Here is a 6,856-nt window from a genome sequence, read left to right as displayed (position 1 = left end):
TCATTCACCAATGCTCTCCATGTGCTATCAGGAACAGAGAGCAACTGTTTAAATCATTTGTTCAGGCTCCAAAATCCACAATGAGTTTCATCCTGATAGGGTGACCACCATTTTTATAACTAATTATTACCAATTATACAATATTTTCTATGCTAAATGTTCTAAAGAAGTCATACACTTATAACAATAATTAAAGACCTTAAAATTTGGGGATCATTAAGACATCATGTGCAAAATATTTATATGTAGCATAGCCAATATATCTCTTTGTTTTCAGTTGAAAAATATATAGTTTACGTCTCAGGAAGCAATGGTACTTTTTTCTAGGTCCCATATAAATGAAACTAATTCTTTCATCATAAGTAAACTTATTACTTTTTATTGTTGTTAAGGTTTATTGATTAGCAAATCACAAATGTTGGAGGCTTACCCATTTACTACTGACTATTGAGCCTTATTTATGCCCCTCTAACTATGAAATGGAAGAGAGAGTCCAGTACAAAGCAATTGCTACATAGTATAAAATTCTCTCATAAGAGCAAACATGGAGCTGTGGGAGTCTTTAGCTGCATTCTAGTTGTTTTAATATTATAAAGTCAAAATCTTATAATTTATCTTTTCTCACATTTCAAAAACAGGGTGAATATACAATTATAAATAATTGAAGAAATATATCCAAGATAGTGGATTGTATTCTATTTACCTGTACCTTCCTCGCTGAACTTACATCACACATAACAACTGTCTTCATCTTTTGACTTTCTTTCTTCCTCCTGATTATTGGGAATATTATTCCCTAGTTCATTATCTTCTCAATTTCATGTACAGCATTTTTTTGAGACTGAGGGATGACAAGGTGACTATAAATATGCTGTTTACATAAAAACGTAAGTCTATGAGTATACATTTTGTATTATATATCTGAAACACATTATTTTTTCTAATGTACATTAAGATTTTTTTCAATAAAGTCCAGATTAATTTTTGTCATTAAAATAAAAAAATACTTACTAGCATACCCCCAAATTTTAACTTTGTTTTAAAAGAAAACAGGATAGTCCATAATATACTTTCACCAAGGTAGTTCAAAATATTGGTTTATTTACTTAAAGGATAATTCCTTTAATGAGCTTCTATGACTGTAACTCAACCTAACATTCACTTGCCTTTTGTTCTTCAGTCAAACTATGAGTTGATCCATTCTGTGACTTACAAAGAATAATACCCAATGATATTTTCAGGGTTAAAACCAGTTTAGGATCCTAAGCTCTATACACAAAATTTATAATGTTTAGCAAATATCTTAGTGTGCTAGTCAGGGTTTTGTAGAGTACCAGGCCTGTATATATGTGTATATATGTATATATATATACATATATATATTGCTTATTAGAATGTGAATGGAAGATTCCAGTAGCTGCTCAGTCCAAGATGCTGGATGGCTCAGTTTGTCTTCAGTCTTCACTGAAATCTTAAAGTGAAAAGAAATTCTTTCTTCAATGGCTTTATATAGACTCCCAGCAGATTATATATGAACCTTCCTACCTCAAAATCCAGATTAAAACCTTGTTTATTCTTAGCTCAAAAGATCTGAATTAAAGGCTTATCTTCCTACCTAAAAGTTCTGGATCAGAAGTGAATTTTTTTACTTCAAATTAAGCAAAGATCTCTGAGAAACTTGTTTGCCATTTTTTGGATTTTAGTTAATTCCATGTTGAATGAATTTGAAAACTAAAAATAGCTTCCACAGTCAGTGGTAAATATGGCCCCCAAAGGAAGTGACACTATTAGAAGGTGTGGTCTTATTGGCATAGGTGTGGTCTTGTTGGAGGCTGTGTGTTATTGCAAAGGGAGACTTTGAGATCTCATATATGGTCAAGCAATACCCAATGAGCCAGTTCAGTTCTTGCTGCCTGCAAGTCAAGATGTAGGATACTCAGATACTTCTCCGGCATTATGTCTGCCTCTCAATGTGCTGCACCATAACGATAATGAACTGAACCTCTAAAACTATAATCTATCACAATTAATTGCTTTTCCTTGATAAGAGTTGTTGTGCTCATGGTGTTTCTTCAAAGCAATAGAAACCCCAACTAAAACAGAAGTTGGTACCAGAGACTGGGATATTACTATGCCAGGCCTGACCATGCTTTTGTTTGAAGGAAGATTGACCCTGGGTCTGAGTATTAGAAAAAACAGTTGCATGCTTTAAGTGCTGGTTAAAGGGCCATACGAGTAGGAACATGAAAAACTGTGGTTTTGAGTCTGATTAGACTGTGAGTGTTGGGAGCTGTGAAGCCCAGATCCTGAATTTCTCGTAAACAACTTGTTTTCCTCTGCTTGGAGAAAGCTTGCAGCTGCTCTGATCAGGAGACCCTCAGGAGTTCCTGAAGGCAGGGGAGGGGTTTCTGGTGCTTTTGGCTGGGGTGTGGCTATCAGTTAAGAATTTCTATATAAGCGGATCTGGTACACAAAAAAGAGGCATTCTGGTTTCAAGGATGACCTGTGTCTCTGTCTGTCTGTCTTTGTGTGTTTCGATCTTCAGCCCCTTGCCCGGTTCACGAACTGTATGGCAGAGCACATTGCACAGATGTACGTGATGCGCTGCTTGTGAGTAACTGGCTCACAAGTATTTAGTGGAGAAGAACGTTAACATGTGGCCTAGAAACCTGTCTTGGGTTATTTTGACGAAGAATGTGGCTGCTTTATGCCCTTGTCTGAAATGTCTGCCCGAGACTAAAGTAAAGAGTTTTGTGTTAATTTCATTGGCAGTGAAAATCTCAAAATATAGCCTAGTATAGATTCTGTCATGTGGTTATTAGTGTTAACTCTGGTGAAGATTCATTATGAAAAGAAGAAAGCCACTAAGCATCACTCCTTCATGCCCTCTGCATCAGCTCCTGCATCCAGAATCCAGCCCTGCTGGTGTTCCTGTCCTGAATGCCTCCAATGGTGGATGATGATCTGGAAGTGTAATCAAATAAACCCTTTTTTTGTTCATAGTGTTTTGTTGCAGCAATAGCAACCCTAACTAAGATAGTCAGGTTTTCTGTTTCTATTGTCAAACACCAACACCATTCAGCAAACTTGAGAGCAGAGGATTCACTCAGCTTATGCTTCCAAATCACAGTTCATCATCAATGAAAAGCAGGCCTACAACCCAAACATATGGAGGCAATTTTTAAAGTGAGGGTCCCTCCTCTCAGATGACTTCAATTTTTTTCAAGTTGACATAAAACTAGCAAGCATAGTCAAATCTAAAATATCAAAAGTGTATAGAGAATCACCCGACATAGACTACAATTTACCCAACTTTGTCTATTTCTTTTAGGTAAAAATGTGTGTGTTATATTTCCAAAGCTAAAGTACTTAGGAATTACTCTTATAAATTAGCTCTCTAAGCATATTTGAAAGATTCTTTTGCAAAATAAGGAGAAAATAACCCTACAACTTCATATTTCATTTGACTACTATGTAGGCTAATTGCCAATTAATTATTCAGATAAGTATAAGGGATTGTATGCAGGTACTCATATAAGATTGTATTTTATGTGATATAAGCTGAAATTTTGATTTACTTTGATCATGCCATGAGAGAATGTGAATAAAGATTTGTTTTCCAGGATGGTGATTTTGCAAGGGGAGGGTGGACTCTTTAAAAGATGTGGGGTTTTAAGGGGCCTTATGTTGTTAGGAACATTCCTTGAAAGGGTTAAGGTAGTTGTTATATGATCTTGTGTGAGTTCTCTTAATATGGTAGATATATAAGACTCTCTCTCTCCCTCCCAGTATTCCTGTTTGGCAAGGTGAAACTTCCTCTTTTATGATTCATATGTGTTGTTTCTGAGACCAGCTTCAAGAAAAATACCACTTACCAGGGTAGAGCCATGAGGATCAAAAAATAGTAAAGAGGATGAAGGCATGAGTGAAAATAATAAGATAGAAACATAGGATAGTGTCAGGAAAGAATTCCAGTGAATACTGAAATCCCTGCATTTAATTTTCCATACACTTCTATACCCCAAAACAAAAGGGGAAAGAAGGCAATGAAAGACTTCTTCAACACATGCAAAGGACAACTCAAACAGTTAATTGCTTCAATAACTTGAGATTGGTCAGTTTATGAGGCTTGTTAAACTGGTGTTTCAACTTTTAAAGGTTTTATTTTTGATAATTTTCCATGGAATGAAGGAAGTCAAATTATAATCGGTAGATGTGCTTGATAGAATCAGAAACAATGGCTTAGTAGCTATTGGCACAGAGTTTGCATGATGCTAGATCTAGAGATCAAATCAAAAGGGAAGCAGAGATAAAGGGCATCTAGAGAAAATGAAAACTGATATGTTAATAGAAGAAATCGAAATATCAAGAGGACAGTAAATGTCATAAAATTCAGAGTCATTAAAATGGTGAATATGGCAAAAATACAGTTTAGACATTCTGAAAGACAAAAAAAGAACACTAAATTGAGAATAAAGCATAGAGTATTGTCTGGCCCCATCACCATCAAAGAGGTTTTCTCTGGCAGCTGATGGGAACAGACACAGAGAGAGACCCACAGCCAAATATTAGGCAGAGCTTGGAAAATCATGTGGAAGTGGGTGAGGAAGTATTGTGGAATCCAAAAGGTTGAGGACACCAGGAAAATACAGGTCAAAAAAATCAACTAAGCAGGGCTCATAAGGGGTCACAGAGAGTGAAGTGTCATCATGAAGTTTGCATGGATCTTTGCTAGAACTCTTCATATCTGTTAAATATCAGTTAAACAATCTCTTCTTGTTTAGTTTCTGGTTTTTGTGAAACTCCTAACAATGTGTCTCTGACTCTTCTGCCTGCTCTTGGAACCCTTTTCCTTCTACAGGGTTGCCTTATCCAGCCTTGATATGATGTTTATGCCTTGTCTAATTGGATCATATGTCCTGTTTAGTTGATATCCCCAGGGGATTTGTTTATTCTTTGAAGGTGTATGGATGAATAGCTGGTCTGGGGAGAGGGGAGGTAGAGCTGAGGGAGAGAAAAATGAGGTGAGAGGTGAGAGAAACATGAGGTGAGAGGTGAGGATGTATTGTCTGAAAGAAGAATAAATGAAAAGCAATAAAGAAAAATAATGAAGTGTGAATGTAGTTTATCAGGAATAAAAGTGAACACAATGTTTTCTAGAAATTTGTTTATGACTGGTAATTAAAAAAATAAAACTGAAACAGATGGACACTAAGGATCTTATGGGACTTTATTTTTAAATGGCAAATATCATTTATATTTAATTTTTATTTTTTCCTGAATAATGGACAAGATTTATTAAACATGAAGAAGTTTCTAGTGACAGACAGAAGCAATGAGAAAATTTATGTTTGTGGATTATAAAGATGACATAATAATCAGCAGTTCAAATAAAATTCTTGGCCTATGAAATAAAAAAAAATCAAAAATCAACCACTTCAAAATCCATGCGTTCTTAACTTGTACATTTTTAGTTCATTCTACTATATTTTAAAACTTCATTTTAACATATGTGATACACTTACACAATAAAATACAACTCAGTAGAAGAATGAAATTCTGCCATTTATACCAGAACTGGCAAGCTCTGTGCTGAGCAAAACAAGCCAGAGATAGAAATACAAATTGCACATGTTCTCTTTCATTTACCAGAAAATCAGTCTTAAAAGAGTACAGAGTGCACCTGTGGTTGTTAATGATAGGAAAAGACAGCTATGAGGGGAAATTTTGGCTACTCAGAAAGTTGATACACAGAGATCGAGTTAGGGAATAGACATTTTATCTATTAATGCAAGAAATATGCTTGTATGAGAATATCACACTTGAGTCCATTAATAAAGTTTTGTGATGAAATTAGTAAATTTGTAAGTTCATATGAGGAATTTTTATTTTAACTTGTAGATTATTCTCTTACTAGCTATTAAGATTGAAAAAAATTGGAGATGTTCAGTGTTGTTGTTGTGCAATATACAATGTTTTGTTTTGAAATTTTTCTTTTTATTCATACTTGATTCATTTTTCCAATTATAGAAATTCGTTTTTGAGATCTAATGTCATATTTCATCAAATAAATAAGATTCTGAGAAAGAGTCTATGATTTTACCCCCATTTTCATGTTTCTAATACATTTTAAAGGCTTGTTACATTTTTCTTTCATAACTCTGAACTAATGTAGCTAAATAAAATGTGCTAAGAGTTATGGTCAATTCAATTTACAAGAATCAATGCACAAATAACCTAGAATTTCCCAGAATGTGCAATCTCATCAATTGGGGACTTTGGTGTATCAATTTGTCCCAATATTACAAAAAAAACCCCCAATATATAGATAGGAAAATTAGAAGTAGATGGTGGTGTCTGGAGAGATGAATTGGTGTTTAAAAATGCTTCCTTCCTGTTTTTTCAGAGAACTGGGATACAGCGAGAGGCAATGCAAGAGTTACATATTGTCGCTCCTACCTCGAGCTGTACAGCGAGCGGTAGCATCGGAGCCCAGTGGAGCTGGTCAGGAAGATCACGGACTTGTAGCTCACCATCTTTGCCAACATGCTGGGTGTGTCGCTTTTCTTGCTTGTTTTTCTCTATCACTACGTGGCAGTCAACAATCCCAAGAAGCAGGAATGAAAGTAGAGCTTTCTCCGCACAAGGGATCCAGGACATAGTGTGAGGCAAGATGGAGGGTGTGAGGGGCCTTCACACTTCACTTCATCCTTCCTACCCACCACAGCATATAAAGCAGCTACACCTGGATTTTTCCAAACAACCTTTATTTCCTCAAAGTCTTCCTTAACTCTATGGAATGAGAAGCTGCCACTCAATAAGGCCCAGTATAGGGGCTGCTTTCTTTTCTATTTCC

The 6,856-nt window shown here is 35.6% G+C and overlaps 1 pseudogene; it reads left to right on the top strand.

The window, feature by feature from the left end:
* The first annotated feature begins 4,970 nt into the window (after positions 1-4,970).
* Positions 4,971-6,624, top strand: LOC121463373 (annotated as a pseudogene).
* The last annotated feature ends 232 nt before the right edge of the window (positions 6,625-6,856 follow it).

The sequence above is a fragment of the Microtus oregoni genome, unplaced genomic scaffold (genome assembly GCF_018167655.1).
Source record: "Microtus oregoni isolate MIOR12 unplaced genomic scaffold, Mior012 000001F_ref0000356, whole genome shotgun sequence".
In the NCBI taxonomy this organism is placed as follows: domain Eukaryota; kingdom Metazoa; phylum Chordata; class Mammalia; order Rodentia; family Cricetidae; genus Microtus; species Microtus oregoni.
This window is presented reverse-complemented; position numbering and strand designations above follow the sequence as displayed.